Source organism: Paramisgurnus dabryanus, chromosome 10, assembly GCF_030506205.2.
Source record: "Paramisgurnus dabryanus chromosome 10, PD_genome_1.1, whole genome shotgun sequence".
Lineage (NCBI taxonomy): Eukaryota > Metazoa > Chordata > Actinopteri > Cypriniformes > Cobitidae > Paramisgurnus > Paramisgurnus dabryanus.
This window is the reverse complement of record NC_133346.1, coordinates 2,059,425-2,076,097: the sequence shown is the minus strand read 5'-3', so window position 1 is coordinate 2,076,097 and position 16,673 is coordinate 2,059,425. Positions and strand designations below refer to the sequence as shown.

The 16,673-nt window shown below is 36.9% G+C and overlaps 1 protein-coding gene across 2 annotated transcripts in view; it reads right to left on the bottom strand.

Annotated features, from left to right (window-relative positions):
- Window positions 1-16,673, bottom strand: part of ttc28 (tetratricopeptide repeat domain 28) — a 296,324-nt gene that overhangs the window by 180,727 nt on the left and 98,924 nt on the right. The gene's annotated exons all lie outside the window — the stretch shown is intronic.

Sequence of the window (16,673 nt, the reverse complement as noted above, 5' to 3'; positions counted from 1 at the left end):
GTCATAGAGCCGCTGTATTACTACATACTGTACTATATAAACCCTACTGCTGCTGCTGCTGCTGCTAAAGGCAGATGATAAAACAACCAGAGCACAAACCCAAAATCCCCAAACTGTCCATTCATGACATCTGATAAAACACAAGTTCAAAGAAATAAACTCAGTGCTTGAGAGACAGAAAATGTGCAGAATGGAGTAGCCTACTTACTGAACCCTGCGTAGTATACATCTTATTTTAAACAAAAGCAGACATTATTTCACAAATAAATAGTTCATGCATACTTAAATATAAAGAACAGCAAAAATTGAGAAAATGTGCATTAATGGGCTACTCGCTCTTTTTATTGATTTATTAGTTATTAGTGGGTAGACATTAATAAAGATTATAATTCAAAACAGATCATTAATATATATTATTCATTTAAATATTACTATTTATGGAAACACAAATTACAGCTCCATGACATCTGAATGTATATTAGCCAATGATGTGTTAAGTATTACATAATGTAATGATGTTTGTTAACGACTTGTTAATGAAAATGATCACCACAGTGATTGCTCTGGCCGACATATATCAGTACAGTACTGAGCGGATTATTGCATTTAGTTTGTATAAAGGTGTCCTGAATTGCAGAAACACACTGGAAATAAAAGGTGTCCTGAACTGAATGCCCTAAATATTTTGTTGACAAGTGCATATGGTTTATTTCAGTCTTTGGTTTTATTTAGAAAGATCCCGCTCCTTCTAAATTCCAGTCCGGTCCAGCGTATGTTTATCAAAGCCAAATCAATTACAGCATTCTTTGCTCACTGCCGATAATAGCTCACTGTAATGTGACACCTGTTTTGCAGGCTTTGTCCGTCGATGTCCGCCTTTAAAGATTTATCTCTGCTTGTTTACCTTGGTTTTGGCCTCTTAAGAGAGATTTAGGAGATTCCTCGTGTCCACACTTGGCAAATTATCTTTAACCCTTAATATTATTATTCTGAGGTCTTATTTCAAAGAGTAAGAATGTCACTCTGTGTGCTGATGGACACGAAGAGATCAGACCCGCGTCTTTCATAGCAACTGGATGTTCGAAAATAAATGCCTCTAGTGTAGTTCAACTGTGTGTCATTTCCTCCATTTGCACACAAAACCCATTGTGTTCGTCGTGTTTTATTTCTAAACAAACGTTATGGACATTGGCTACTCCACAGTGAAAAGTAACACACACATGCGCACAAACAAACAAACACGTGCACTTCAAGAAAGAAATTACTCATCTTGTGCCAAACCCGTATGACATTTTCCTTTCATTCAACACAAAAGGAGAAATATTACAGTTTTTTATATCTTTTCCATACAGTGACAGTGCACACCTGTCAACCTACTAAAAAAGGACAAAAGCGTCATTACATGTCTCAAACTTGATTTTAGACATTGAGTAGTACATGATGAATTATTTCCTTTAACAGCAGTGTAACAACATTACAAGTGTGAACAAATATAAATGACCTCCATTAGTTTCACCTAGAAATAAAGGCACAGATGTTGTGCTTCAGTTTCAGTTTGAGGTGACAGATTGGACATTGTTAACAAACAATGAAGATAAACTATGTGCCACATTATGCATTTAAGAATTAGCAATAAAACTTCATTAACAGAGCACCTGTCTAACGTCGAGATATCAAAATAATATTAGGTCACTTTTGAGCGGTTTAAAACTCATGTTATTATTGTGGTATTGGCTTAAAGACGAGCCATTGCATTTGCATAACACCAGACTGTGTCAAGCATCATTAATACTATTGCTTATGCTTATTTAAACCTTAACTTTGGTGTGTAAATGTCCATGTTTGTGCTACAGACATTTGAGATTCATATCATGTGGCTTATTGAGAAGAAATGTTGAAATTTTTATACATTGGAAAAAATATGGCAATGCTGTGTGCAAGTTTAATCAAATTGCTTATGCAAGTCAATTGAACCTACTATTTTAAGTTTTTGACTAGTATAAAATTATTTAATTTTATTTGTTAAGTTAAAGCAGTGGCTCTCAAACTCATCGGTTCATCCTGTCGCCCCCACCCCAAAGAAAATTAATTAATACAGCTTAGCAACCACACGGCCAATGTCAATAACCAACCACAACAGATAAACATCACTGATGTCTTCTTCAGAAAATGTAAAAAATCCCGTTTTCAATAGTTCAAACTTTCATTGCAGCAAAAGCAAACATGGAAAATGCTGGAATTGATCAACAGGAACAAGCACAACGGTGTCAGTGGAAACAGATTTCTAAAAAAAACCTAAGCTGTATTGAATCTGTTTATCCAATCATGACAACACAGGACACAAACCTTTATAAACCTCTTCTGTTGACTTACAAACATCTGTACTGTAGGTCTTCTGCTTGTACCAAAAAACAAATCAGGGTGAGCGGGGCACAAACTAACACAATGTAAATATTATTCTTCATCAAAGTGATATCTGTTAATACTAAACAGTATAAGAGGAAATAACTCACTGTTATGATTTTTTTGTCTTATTGTGCAGCCCTTTCAAAAAATGCATTAATGCATAATACAAGTATGTACAAGAATACAATGTGTGGATATCTATAAATATATAAACAATATCCACCTTTAGTATATAGACAGAATTTGATTGAATTATTTCCCTACTATTGATAAATAGCTGTGATAAAACTTAAAAATATGCCAACATGTCCATTTTTCCATCACATTATGACTTTGAGCTCATAAGTAAAAATATCTCAAGATGAATTGAATTCAACAGGAGCCTACAAAGCTCATTTGGTCACTTGCAGCATCAAAGATGAAGAGCTTTAATAAAGAGATGGCTTTAATAAAATGCCAATAAGGGGAGTAGCACAGTGGCTCTTTGGGTAGGTGTTGGAGTTTTCATGTGTCAGCGTGGGTTTACTCCTGGTAGCCTGGTTTTTATCCAAAGATATGCAGGTTAGGTGCCAAATTGTCCCTAAGGGGGCGTGTACACCAAAGCATTTAAATGCAGCTGAAAACACCAGGCGGACGCGACTGTGGGCACTTGCCAAAGTTTTTTCAGCTGAGCACTTTGGTTTCTGCTTTGTTTATCAGACATTGAGCCAGTTGGTTGTTATGATATTTGTCCCGCCCCTTCTCCACTTTGATTGGATGGCCGAGTGAGAAGTGACATTGATAAGCTGAGCGTTTCACCAAAAGTAGACATTTTTACAACTCCAGCGTTAAGCGCAGAAAAAATGGCGAACGCCAGCTGCGTTTTTGGAAAGCACAGCACTTCCATTGGACACATTTGAAAACATAGATTATAGATTGTATAGATTATAGTGTATAGATCAGGGGTCTTCAAACTTTTTGTGAGCAAGGGCTACCACAATGGATAAAACAATCTGGAGGGCTACTTTTTTTATATAGTCTACTCAAAACTTTTTTCTTTTATTTGTTGATATGTTTTATCATTGTTTAAAATGTTAACATACATAAAAGAAGTCAAGCTAATATATAAAATATGTAATAAGTGAGGAATAATTGACGACGGGCCATTGAATTATAAAAAAGCACACCCAAGGTGGTAATGCTTCACGTCGTGCCGTTACACCGCGGGTGTGCATTATTTTCAAATAATTCAAAGGACCGGAGTCAATTATTCCTCTTATACCACGGTTACCACAAACATTGCTCTGGTGCCTATTTTTAAGACATTTGAAAAGTTAGGTGTGCGGTTATCGAAAAATAATGCATACCCATGGAACATTTCTCAACCAATCAGAATACAGCATTCAACAGACCTGTGGTATAAATAAATATTGAAATTGAGACTATGAACAGAATGTGCTGTGGCGGGCACCTCTCAGACTCTGTGCGAGGCAACCTGGTGCCCATGGGCACGATGTTGGGGATCACTGGTATAGATTAATTTAAGCATAGATTAACCAATACCCAGGATGAAAATAGCAATAAATGCTGATGTGATGTTAAGAAACAATAAATAAATAAATAAAATGCCAAGAAGCAAAATTTGCAGTTAATAAATAAAGCAACAAATACGTGCTGCAGACTCATGTTTGTGTTTGTAGAAAATCCCTCTAGGTTTGTTTTCAACCAAATGAAACGCAAGTTTAAAGGAATTTTCATAAACAAGAATATTGAAATATATTCCGAAGGTTTGGAGATCTTGGAAAACATCCTCTTGTGTGTGTGACGCTGTGTTTGACAGTGAGACCTGTGGGCTATAATGAGAGCTGATAATTAATGTTGTGTAGCGTATCTCACAGCTCCAGTGTCTCTATCTCCAGTGAACAGCTCAAATCTGAATCACTGACGGTCGAAGAAGAGGGCGGGCGTGAAACAGACACTTCAACTCCACACAATAAAGATGCAACAAGCCTTTCTAAGACCAACAGCTGCTCCACCTTCTCTCTCCGACCACTAATGGCTCTCGATTGAACCCTGGATCTCTGATGAAGATGTATTGAGTTCTTGGGTCCCCTGGAGATCCACCGTCCAATTCCCATGGGGAAAAGTTGGGTCACCCGGGTCATATTCTGATGTAGACCGCCCATGAGGGACAGAGGGAGGTCAGAAAGACTCATCTTAGATACAAACTCCTGAAGAAACTGTGGTGGATGACAATAGAGTTACAAAATGTGTACACTTGTGTACTCAAAATAAAGGTGCTTTAACGGTTCTTTACAGCGATGCCGTACTGTGCATGTACATTATCAGTGACTTTGTCACTGTGTGTCGCTTGTCTCTTTCAATTAGGTAGTTAGGATGTGTTCCTAATTCTGGTTGTCCAACTTGTCCTAGTAAAAATTATAAATAAATGTGACCCTGGACCACAAATCCAGTCATAGTCACACAGGTATATTTGTAGCAATTGTCAACAATACATTGTATGGGTTGAAATTATCGAAAATCATTAGGATATTAAAGGTGTAGCAGAGGATTTTCTCGAATTTTAGAAAAGAACTGCCTTCTCCATTTTTTTTAAAGAAAATGCAGTTGCGCAACACTCCTGATTGACAACTAGGAGGACCAATCGTTTTGATGATCCACCCAGAAAAAGAAAATCCTCCGCAATACCTTTAAGTAAGGATCATGCTTCATTGTAAATTTCCTACCATTATATTTATAATTAGTAATATGTGTTGCTAAGGACTTCATTTGGATGACTTTAAAGGCGATTTTCTCAATATTTCAATTTTTGCACCATCAGATTCCAGATTTTCCTATCCTAACAAACCAATGGAAAACTTATTTATTCAGCTTTCGGATGATGAATAAATATAAATTTGCCAACAGTAATCGCCTAGCTTTCATTGAAATTTCATTTACAGGTTCTAGGGGTGGGACGGTTGTCATGACCACCGCACCACCGCGGTGGTGCAATGCCACCGCAGTGGTGAAGTGCCACCGGCGGTTGTGTGACGTCACATATCAGGTGAATGATTAAACAAAATAATAAGTAAAAATTGCAGGTTTTTTTACACGTGAAATAATAATAACAAAAGTTGTACAGTAATTTAAAGCCTAAGATACAAATTTATAACATTGTTTTATGTTAATACACAAATCTCCGCTACATTACCATGTATGGCGTTTCCACTAAACTGGTGGATTTTAGCATAACTCAGCACGTTGGAGTTTAGCCATGTCACTGTGTTGTGCGTCTGCTTTAGTTTCTTTTGGTCTCCAGTGACAGTGATACATACACATCACATTTGTCTTTTGTTGTGAAATAAAAATTTTACCAGGTTAAAGTCGCGCGCATCAGGAAGCGCATTTAGTGAAACTTTATTTTCTTTCACCATTTAAACCATCTTAACCCCCCCATGGACCCCACCACCGCAACACCGGCGGTTGTTGTTGATGGTTCCACCGCGGTGGTAAAAATTTGCCACCGTCACAGCCCTAACAGGTTCTTTAAAGCGGATCTTTAATCTAAAGAACCTTTTAACACCACAAATAACCTTTCGTGATTGAAAGGCTCTTTATTGAACCATTTAGCCCAAAATGGTTCTTCTATGACATCATGCAACACCTTTATTTTATTTTTGTGTTTGTGGAGTTTAATGGTGAGCGGGGCACAAACTAACCAAAGATTAATTGTAACAGAGCTACTTTACATATATATATATATATATATATATATATATATATATATATATATATATATATATATATATATATATATATATATACACACACACATGGCCGATCAATCTGTGCTTTTGGTCTTTTTCTATAACTGTCAGAAGATCTCCTGTGAATTTGTGAAAAGTGTTGATGTGTTTTGGTTAAAATATATATATATTTCTGAGTTGGGTGTGTAAGTCACCAAATCCAACCTTATATTATTTTAATCACTTGTTACCTAAAACATAACACCATTTTAAAACATGTCAGCAACTTCTAGTAACTGAGCTGGGATTGAAAAAATTTTTACACAACGGGGTTAGTTGTCACACAGTGTTTAAGGAAGCCTCAGGTATACAATGATAATGAAATGAAAACAATGTAAATACTATTCATCAAAATGATAAATGTTCATACAATATCAGGGGAAATAACTCACTATTATTATTTTTTGTCTTCTCTTTCAATAAAATCTATTTCTATGCATTGCTGCATTATAGATGGATGGTTAGATAAAGGATGATGGATGGATGAATTTGTGGATATCTATCTATTATAGGCAGATATATAAACAATATCCACCTTTAGTATATAGACAGAATTTGATTGAATTATTTGTGTTTCAACTAAATTTTCCCACCTATGGGGTAACGTTTGCACTCCTGTCACTTTCAGTGTAATTGTACGATAAAAGTAGATCACACAAACAAACTTTAAGTGTTCATTTGTAGCAGAGATATGTGTTGATTGTGTAAAAACAAAGATTAAATCAAACTTAAAGGATTAGTCAATTTTCTTAAAAAAATTCAGATAATTTAATCACCACCATGTCATCCAAAATGTTGATGTCTTTCTTTGTTCAGTTGAGAAAATTTTTTGTTTTTTTGAGGAAAACATTACAAGATTTTTCTTATTTTAATGGACTTTAATGGACCCCAACACGTAACAGATTTAATGGAGTTTAAAATTGTAGTTTCAAAGGACTCTAAACGATCCCATACGAGGCATAAGGGTCTTATCTAGCGAAACCATTGTCATTTTTAGAGCCCGACCGATTTATCGTTTTGCCGATTTTATCGGCCGATATGAGCCTGTCGCAGATATATCTGTATCGGCGTATAAGCTGCAGATATGAAGCCGATATGAATGTTCCTTACAGAAGACACTAAATGCTTTTGAAAGATGTAAGTACTTGTTTGTCCAGCAAAGTGCGCCCTACTGGTTGCTAATGGTGACCCAGGTCACTCACTGTAGTGACACCAGCCAACCCCCCTTCACTTCAGTCAGTCCCTCAGTTCAGGTGGAGGCAGTCACGCGGTTTCTTCACAACATTTTACACCTGGTATTAAGACGCGCTTTGGTCGATTGGATTATAAGTGGACGAGAAAGACACATTCCGGTTTACATTTGGTGTTTTTAATCAGTCCCTTTTGTCCACTTGCGAGTTGTTTAAAACGCAAGCGGAAGAAATGACGCGAGGCGGAGAAAGGACGCGCTTTAACTGACGCGCAGTCTGTGGGAGTACAGCTGCTTGTGCTGTTACTGAACATGCTCATTTCAAAGCAATTGATTAAATAAGCACGCGCAACTTTACACCCTCGCTAAATTAAAGAGGCGGAGAGCAGACACTTTAGTTTTATAAAAGATTAAAGTCCCGGCAGAACACTGTGGGTTCGTGTTATAAAAACGTTGTGCAGTACATTAAACATAAGCCTACATCAGTATGTTGTCAGCAAGTCAAGCATTGTCGTCTTTACGGTAAGTTTCTAATTAATTTGTGAAGTACATAACTTTTTGTAAAGCTAATAAACAATGACTTTATAAGTTTCCATTTTCAAAATAAGCCAAATACAACATTATTCTCGTCAAAACTGACAATCATTTAAGTTATATGTATTTTGTTTTGTTTGTGTTTTAAAGTTATTTATAATTAGTCAAGTTTACTGTTTTGTGCACTTATATTAGAATCATTTTGGATAATAAAGTTTATTGTTAACTTGTAAAACACACCTGCCTATATTACATATCTTTGTCACGTCATTTTAAGTGTTTGATAACCACATTTGTGAGTGATCATTGCAAAAAAAGTATTTATATATAGTATATTCTGTTAATGTATATAGTGTATTATATGTACAGTAGCCTGCTGTAGTATAATATACTGTAGTATATGTGTACTGTACTATAATATACACATAAAGAATATCGGCCGATATATCGTTATTGGTCTTTTTTACTCCCTAATATCTGTATCGGCATCGGCCCCAAAAAATGCATATCGGTCGGGCTCTAGTCATTTTTGTCAAGAAAAATAAAAAATTATGCACTTTTAAACCACAACTTCTCGTCTTCATTCGGTTCTGTGACGCGGCAGCGCAACCTCACTTAATACGTCATCATGTCAAGAGGTCACGGATGAAGTATCGAAACTACGCCCCAGTGTTTACAAGTGTGTAGTAAGAGGATCGTTCCGACATTGTTGTATGTGGAATGATACTCATTCATGTCTTTGTGTCAGTTTATTGTTTAAAATGGTCCGCAAATGTGCGTTTCATATATGTAACACGTGACCTTTTTACGCAACTACGTGAGGTCGCGCTGGCGCGTCACAGGACCGTAGATAGACGAGAAGTTATGGTTTAAAAGTGCATATTTTTATGATTCTTGCCAAAAATGGCAATCGTTTCGCTAGATAAGATTTTATGCCTTGTTTGGGATCGTTTAGAGTTCTTTGAAACTGCGTTGAAACTGCAATTTTAAACTGCATTAAAACTGTTAAGTGTTGAGGTCCATTAAAGTCCATTAAAATGAGAAAAATCCTGGAATGTTTTCCTCAAAAAATAATAATGGCAAAAAATATTTTTTTCTCAACTAAACAAAGCGTCTTCCAAGTTTAGAACAAGCAACAAAAGACGTTTCATAATTTATAATTACATTTGTGTAACACACGTGACTATTTCCGTGAGGTATGTGCCTTTAAAAAAGATCTCCTGTGACATTAGGTTGTAAAACCCTGTTTGGATCTAATTGGAAGCTTTATTTTTAAGAGTGTGGTCAACCAAGCAAGAATATAGACTGGTGGGAAACATTCCCTGAGGAGAAACTCTCTCTCTTTCTCTCTTACAGACCCATCAAACTGTCTACCAATATTAGATATGCTGACCTTACAGACAGATTATTTGCCTCTGCCCTAGGCTACTCAAATGACCCCGGGGGCAATTAGATTTAAAACAGAATTACCTTCGGGTTCAGGGGGTCTTTTGTTCTCACGACTGCTAATTTAATCTGTTCAAAGCTGCGTTCTGTTTGTGTATCCAGTTAAGTTTCGCTGGTCGGCATTGAAGTCTGTAAACACAGTGTTGAGTTTAAACCGAGCGTATGAGATTCGACGACCTCCTGGAGCTGTGCCACTATTGTGTAGCACCATCAGCCCATAAAAACAGCCTTCGATCGGGTGATTGTGCTATTGTCATCTCGAGAGGATGCTTGGGTTTGTGTTTTCACATTTTCAACAAAAAAAAACATTCGATTTATGCCTGAATGGTTCAATATACACCAAAGTACTCTATTCTTCCACTTGAAAACTAAAAGGTAGACTTTCTAGTAAACAAGCTCTCTCTGTTTTGCGCAATATGCATAATTATACATTTATGTTGCGAGGCCGTAACAACACACAACCCTCGTTTAAAATTCAACAGTTTAATCAATAATTCATATATCGTCAAACACGCCCTGTGCTCCTCTGACAAATGTTGAGGTTTTTCCCATCACCCCTATTTAGTCCCAAGGGTGCCACTGTTGTTAAGATACTAAATGAATATCCACCGTTAAAACGAGGCGACGCCATTAAAGAAAATTAGGGCCGATGAGACAGATGCTATAAACAAAGCACAGCCGATCCTTCAAGAGGAACCGGCGAAAGAAATAAGGTTAACATTACATTTAAAAGATGGAAGTCACTTCACCTGTTAATCTAACCGCTTTTATATAATTTTTTTGTCTTTGTAATATAGGACTCACGAACACTTGCTAATACCAATTGGATATAACAAGATTGAGCACTGCTATTACTATGAATAGGGGGCAATATGAAGTCCCGCTGTTCAGTTGAAAAAACCAATCATCAATCGATAAAGACTGATGATGATTATCTGGAGGTAGGGCTCTGTACAGAGTCGCATAAGGTGCACATGCAAAGTCGCTGAAATGATCTCGAAGAAGGTGTTTTAGTGCAATTTGAACATAAGAAACAAAGGTTATGGTACAATGGATGTCAGGTTTAATTGTTGGTCATAAATATGCTGTTGAACTCTTTCCCCACCATTAACAAGTTATTTCGTCAATCCACAATACTGCCATTGTCCACCAGGTGGCTCTTTTGCAACTTATAAAACCCGGAAGTATCGCCCTAGGGCAAAACAGCTGTATGTCCATCTAAGTTTTGAGGATCGCTCTGCATCTGATCTCTATCAAAAGTCCTTTAAAAAAAAAAAAAATTATTTCAGCTTTTTGCTCAAAATTGGGTTGTTTTTGAAGAAACCTACCTATATTTGAGTGGTTATAAAAAGAGAACTAATGAAGGTAGTATGAAACTTTTTTTTGTTTGAAAGTAGAGGGTCTGTTTTTTTATTTAATATATTGTATGTTTATATATTTAAAGAAGAGCATTTTCTGTGCGGCATTTAACTTTTGTAAAAATCATGAAAAATGCTGGCGGGGAAAGAGTTAATTGTGATTTTAACACTTCATTTTAGAGATATCTGTCATTCAAATCGATAGGACTGCCTGGAGGCGTTGTAAACATGACCGCCTAGTGGTGCGACTTCCCTAAAGGGGCTTTGCTAATACCCATGGTTAAAGACATTTAGTCAGAGATTGGAGAGGTGGGTCCTTAGCAACCACATAGCAACACTGTAGCAGGGCCCTAGCGACCACCTGTTAACATTTTAGCATCTACTCAGAAGACCCTAGAAACTGCATATGCACAGCAATGCCCTAACAACCAGCCATGACACTGTGACAATGAGTTCAGCTCGGCCAATCACATTCTCTTCAGAAAACACAAAAATCTAGGCCGCATCCGAAATCACTTACTGTGACAATACATACTAAATCGGATGAAGTATCTACTGCTTTATCATTAAAACAGTATGTACTATATACTGTAGTAGTATGGCATTTTTCAACATACTGCATCTGCCATGTTTTTATTGTCATGTGACCTGTATGTCCTTTGACTTATGACGTAATCAGAACAACCCCGACCATAATTTAGGATTAACAAGAAAATTAAATACATTTCTCTGTCTGTTTCTCAATTCTTAGAATGCAAAGAACGGACTTGCGTTCTCGTGGAGACTGGTCTTGCCAGGCGACCTTGGAAGAACGAACTCAGAAGGTCGCGAGAACACAGAACGCACTTGTGACAATTGAGATGTGTGCAATCTTTCTGCTGGTTACCTGACCTCCCCAGATTTCAACGCATCCTCGATATCAAGAACACATATTTTCATGCGTCCTCTGTACTTGCGTTCGTGAGAATTGGAATTGAACTTCGACTGTTAATGATGACGTAGAGCGGGGACACAAGGACGCAAGATCGCTGAAGAACGTATATTGAGAAACAGTATTATATTTACTTTTTTTTTTTAATTTTGCGGGTCCTCAGCTCGCATACTCACATTATATGAATCATACCGTAGCAGAGTACGTTTGACCCCAAAGTATGGTTTGTTTGGCTAGTGTGAACGCTTCTTACTGTACCAGGGTACGGTACACTTTACTGTACCCAGGTACACTTTGCACAGGTGATCTCGGGTACGGTTCACTTGATTCGGGGCAGGGTATGCGTGCTGGAATGCGAAACTTCAGCTGTCACTGTAAAACACTTTTATATGCGCAACAAAAATACTAGGGCCGGGACTCGATTAAAAAAATTTATCTAATTAATTAGAGGTTTTGTAATTAATTAATTGAAATTAATCACATATAAATATTTGACCTGAGAACACTGAGAAGTTATTTTTTCACATGGATTTTTTGTATACCATGAATAATGACTGAATACATAAGCTTCAGCAACAAAATAATGTTTATTTTTGTTCAACCAAGTCGTTTTACTCGGAGTCGGGCTAACGTCCACGCTAGCTGCTATATGTTTAGCATTGAGATGATACTTGAGGCTCGATGTGCTGCGGTGATATGTGAATTCCTTGTTGCATAGCTTACACACAACCATGCTCTTATCGACGCTTCCATCCGTTCGTTTTTTATAAAATAATTTCCCATCCACAGGGCCAACCAAGCAATCTCATCAGCTTCTTCGTTCATGTTCACTGTGGTTTGTTGTTGTCTGAAGTCATGAACGCTAGTTGGTGCTCCAGTATAATCGGTCCGCCGAAACTCATCCAAAGAGAAATGTTCCGCGGTGCAAAAATAAGTGCGATTAAAATGCATTAAAAATGTTTAACGCATTATTTTTTGTGTAATTAATTGATCTTAATTAACGCGTTAAAGTCCCGGCCCTATTAGAAATACATGGATATGGATAGATACATCGATAAAATTTCTAACGATACGATGCATAGATGCAACACATAAAATATTGATTGATACCTTCATTTTGACACTCTCCGCATCCTCATTCATTGACATAACGTCCATGTGGACATTTTCTACAACTAGCTCAGTGATTTTCACTATTGCACATTTTGGAACAAAATACTGAAAGACTTGGACTCTTGCCATCGTAAGCTTGATTTTATGTGACATTTTACCCTCATAAATTTTTCTTTATTAAAAGAAATGCATTTTTTTGTTTGTTTGATGTTGTAAATGTTCCAATTGGGAGAGAGATTGTGCCATTTTCAAAGAGTTTAATTAAATGTTTATGTTATATATTTTGGTTGCATTTGTAAGTTATTAAAAATGTAACTGTTTACCTAGGTGCATAATATGAAATATAATTGAATCACATCAAATCGCAATTGCATCGAAGAAGTGTTCGATGCATCGGCAAATATTGCATTGATGGCGGAGAAAATCGATATTGTATCGTATTGAAATAAACTGTCCAGTTGACACCAAATGACCCCAGATAACGGAGGTGTGTTTGACATCATGTGTGCTGCACGAACCAATCAGCTTATTATATTGTAGCAGCTCAAGAGCAGACTGCTCCTAATATGCTTTAAAATATCTCTTGTGGTTATTAATGTCATATCCCAAATGATCTGAACAGTGCGCATGATTTCAAACACACCTAATAAGCCATAAACTCATAATTATGACGAACTCCATCATGCATATCTTTCAGTTTTCTTCAAAACAATCACATATTTTAATGATGCAAGTGTGCTCGGGTACGGTTCGGTTGGGTTAATCTAACCGGAAGTAGTATATCATCCGGGTACTTTTTCCCTGGACACACAACTTGCCTCGCATACTGATTTTCACCTACTGTATAGTATGGAAGTAGGCGATTTCAGATGCAGCACTAGTTCTGTATTTATTTCCATGACTATTAAAATGAACATAAGGATGTTTATCTACAAAGGGATGTACGCTTCTTACATAAAAACACTTCATTCAAAAGACACAAGGCCTTTTAAAGCTGCGTTTAATAATTCATCCTCACTGGATATTGATGTAACGCAGTTCAGCATGCTGTTTAAATCAACATGGCTGTTTAAGAGCAGTTGGATTTCATTTGAAACCAGATCAATAACAACACAGCACTGCGGAGCCACAAACGTACTCTGAAGATGTGAGAAGGGCTTTGTGTGATCCCCTAGTGTTGGGTAAGATAACATTTTCAACTTTGCGTGTTTGTTTCTGATGGGCTATGAAGGGTGTGGGTTAACGTGACTGTTAGTCCATGAAGCCTCGATACAAACGCCAAATATACATCCCACATTTTCATCGTCTTAACACATTCGAGTCCGAACTGCAGCTAGACTATTTTTAGAGTTGGCCCAATTGAAAGACCCACAAAAAGGCTTGACAATCAGACCTTTTTCTCTTGTGTTGATATATTATATTCTCTCCAAAATAGGGCCAGCTGGGGCAGGACATGTTTTATTAAACAGCCAAAAGCCTTTAGTTTAGGTCACACAGACATGGATCATGATTTGCTACCTGTTATTGCTAATCGGCATCAAGGGAAGAACAGTTTCATCTTAGAGAGCATTTCATTACACACCTGCACACAAGTCATCAATTTTTCTCCTCTGTTTTAACAAAAGATAAGGACTTTAAATTGAAAATGCATAGTGTGGATGTATTAAATTCCTCAAAGCTAATAAACATGAACTAAAAGCAATAAAACGTAAAAATAATCTTGCATTTACGGTTAAATGTATCACTGTAAAAAGAAGATACAATTTATCCACTGAGATTTGGATCAAGCTATAAACCAATGGGATGCGTGACTTACATGAAGTGAGCAATCAGCCGTGAGAGGAAATCGAGCTGGATTCATGACAGAGCTTCACACACCTGGTACTCACACAGCTCTTAATGTAAAACGTGTAACTCGCACGCCCGTGAAGGTGTCAAAGTTGCTCGACAGCCTCTTATGGAGCAAATGAAGCCATGATGAGGTGTGGGACACTGTGGGTAATGGGTAAGCACCGGATTTATATACGGTAACACGGGTTATTGGGTTCAGGTGTGTACGTACTCTTTAAAATAAAGGCTCCAACTAAAAGAAGAAAATGTATAGGATATCTTTTTAAAGGTGCCGTAGAATGTAAAACTGTAGGCATAGATTAATAAAACGAGCTATGGTAATGACATATCATCACGATTGTTTTCTCCTTCTTATGTAAACCTCATGCATACAAAACACCGCTGGAAAACAGACCAATCTCAACATAACACCAACTGTGACGTTACAGTCAAAAAATTTATATTAAATTACACATTACATTAAGTACAATGTTGTTACAATGCTAAAAACAACGTTGTGACTGCTGAGTTAGCGATATATGCTAGTTAATGCATTGTGCTAACATTTATGCTGAAGTTCTACTATTGACTAGGGCTGGGAAAACGCAAAATACGTTGACGCAAAATATGCACGTCGATTCGTCAGACCCAAAATGGCGGCGCCATATAGTAGAAGCAACACGAGTGGCTCCAGTCCACGCCGGTTTCACACAAGTGTCAAAACCGCCGCCATCTTGGAACAGGGGTCTTGTCATAGGAAGTAGCTAGGTAAAGCTGCTATCTCCGCCTGCACTTCGAATTCATGGACGATGCCCGACTTTTGTGCTGCGTATTGATGTTAGGCCTACTAGCACTATGCATTAAAGTTAGAAAAAGAAAATTTTCAAAATATCAAAACTTGTATTTTTTTCTGGACTCAATGCTAAATACATGTCTGACTGTTGAAATGAACCAAAAGAAAACCAAGAAAATCGCATTCATGACGATATATGGTGATTTTATTTCCGTTACACCATTGCGGACTGATAAAATGAATGGTTAGATTAATCGATGCATCGAAAAAATAATCACTAGATTAATCGTTAAAAAAATATTAGTTTATTTTTTTTCTTTTTTTATCAGCCCTACTATTGACGTTACAATTACGTTTTGCAGGTCCATACTGAAAAAAACACAAACTACCACTCAGAAATGTCCATTAACAATCTCCAAACAATTGATTATTCCTCAAAATCTGATACAGACTCAAACATAAGATCTGTTTACACACACACAGAGCTACTGAAGGAGAAACAGCCAATCAGAGCAGAGCTCAACATTATTATTCATGACTCTTCCAAATAAGGTAATAATAGACCATTTCATTTCTAAAGGCAAATCCTAGGGTTGTAAATGGACATTTAAAACTGACTCTGGATCATTGTTGTGCTTAATAAAGCCACATGCCTTCTATCAGAGAATAATTTAACAGATTATTACAATGCATTCTTTGGTAACTTAGTAAAAGCCGTTTTAATTATTTGGCTTTTTAGAAAAGAGCCCTGATGCTTTAAAGAACCCAGAAATCAATATACTGATCTGATGAACCAAACATCAATAACTTCAGCACCTTTTCGAGAACCCACTACAGTCAAAATCATAAAAAACTGAGTATTTTTAAAGGGACAGTGAGTAGGATTTACCCCCATCAAGTGGTGAAATTGTATTTTGCATTCAAACGAACAGTGCTCTCTAGCGCCTCGCTTTTCCAAATTCGTGTTGCAACTACAGTAGCCGTTATGTACCCACTGATCTCCTTGTCCGTTTCAGAGGGGTCACGTGTTCTGAACGAAAACGCATGGGTAGGCCAGTGCTTTTTGGCCCTCTCTGCTCACTCAAAAAAAAAATTTTTGCACCTTGTTTAATTTACTTAAATGAAACAAGTTAATACAACACAATTTTTTATTTTTTTGTCTCAACCTATTTTTATAATGTTCAATCTGCTTAAATTTAAAAAAATTACATGAACTCAATAATTTTATATTGGGACCACATTAATGATTTTTGTTGATATTACTTACTGGGCCGTGAATCTGTAT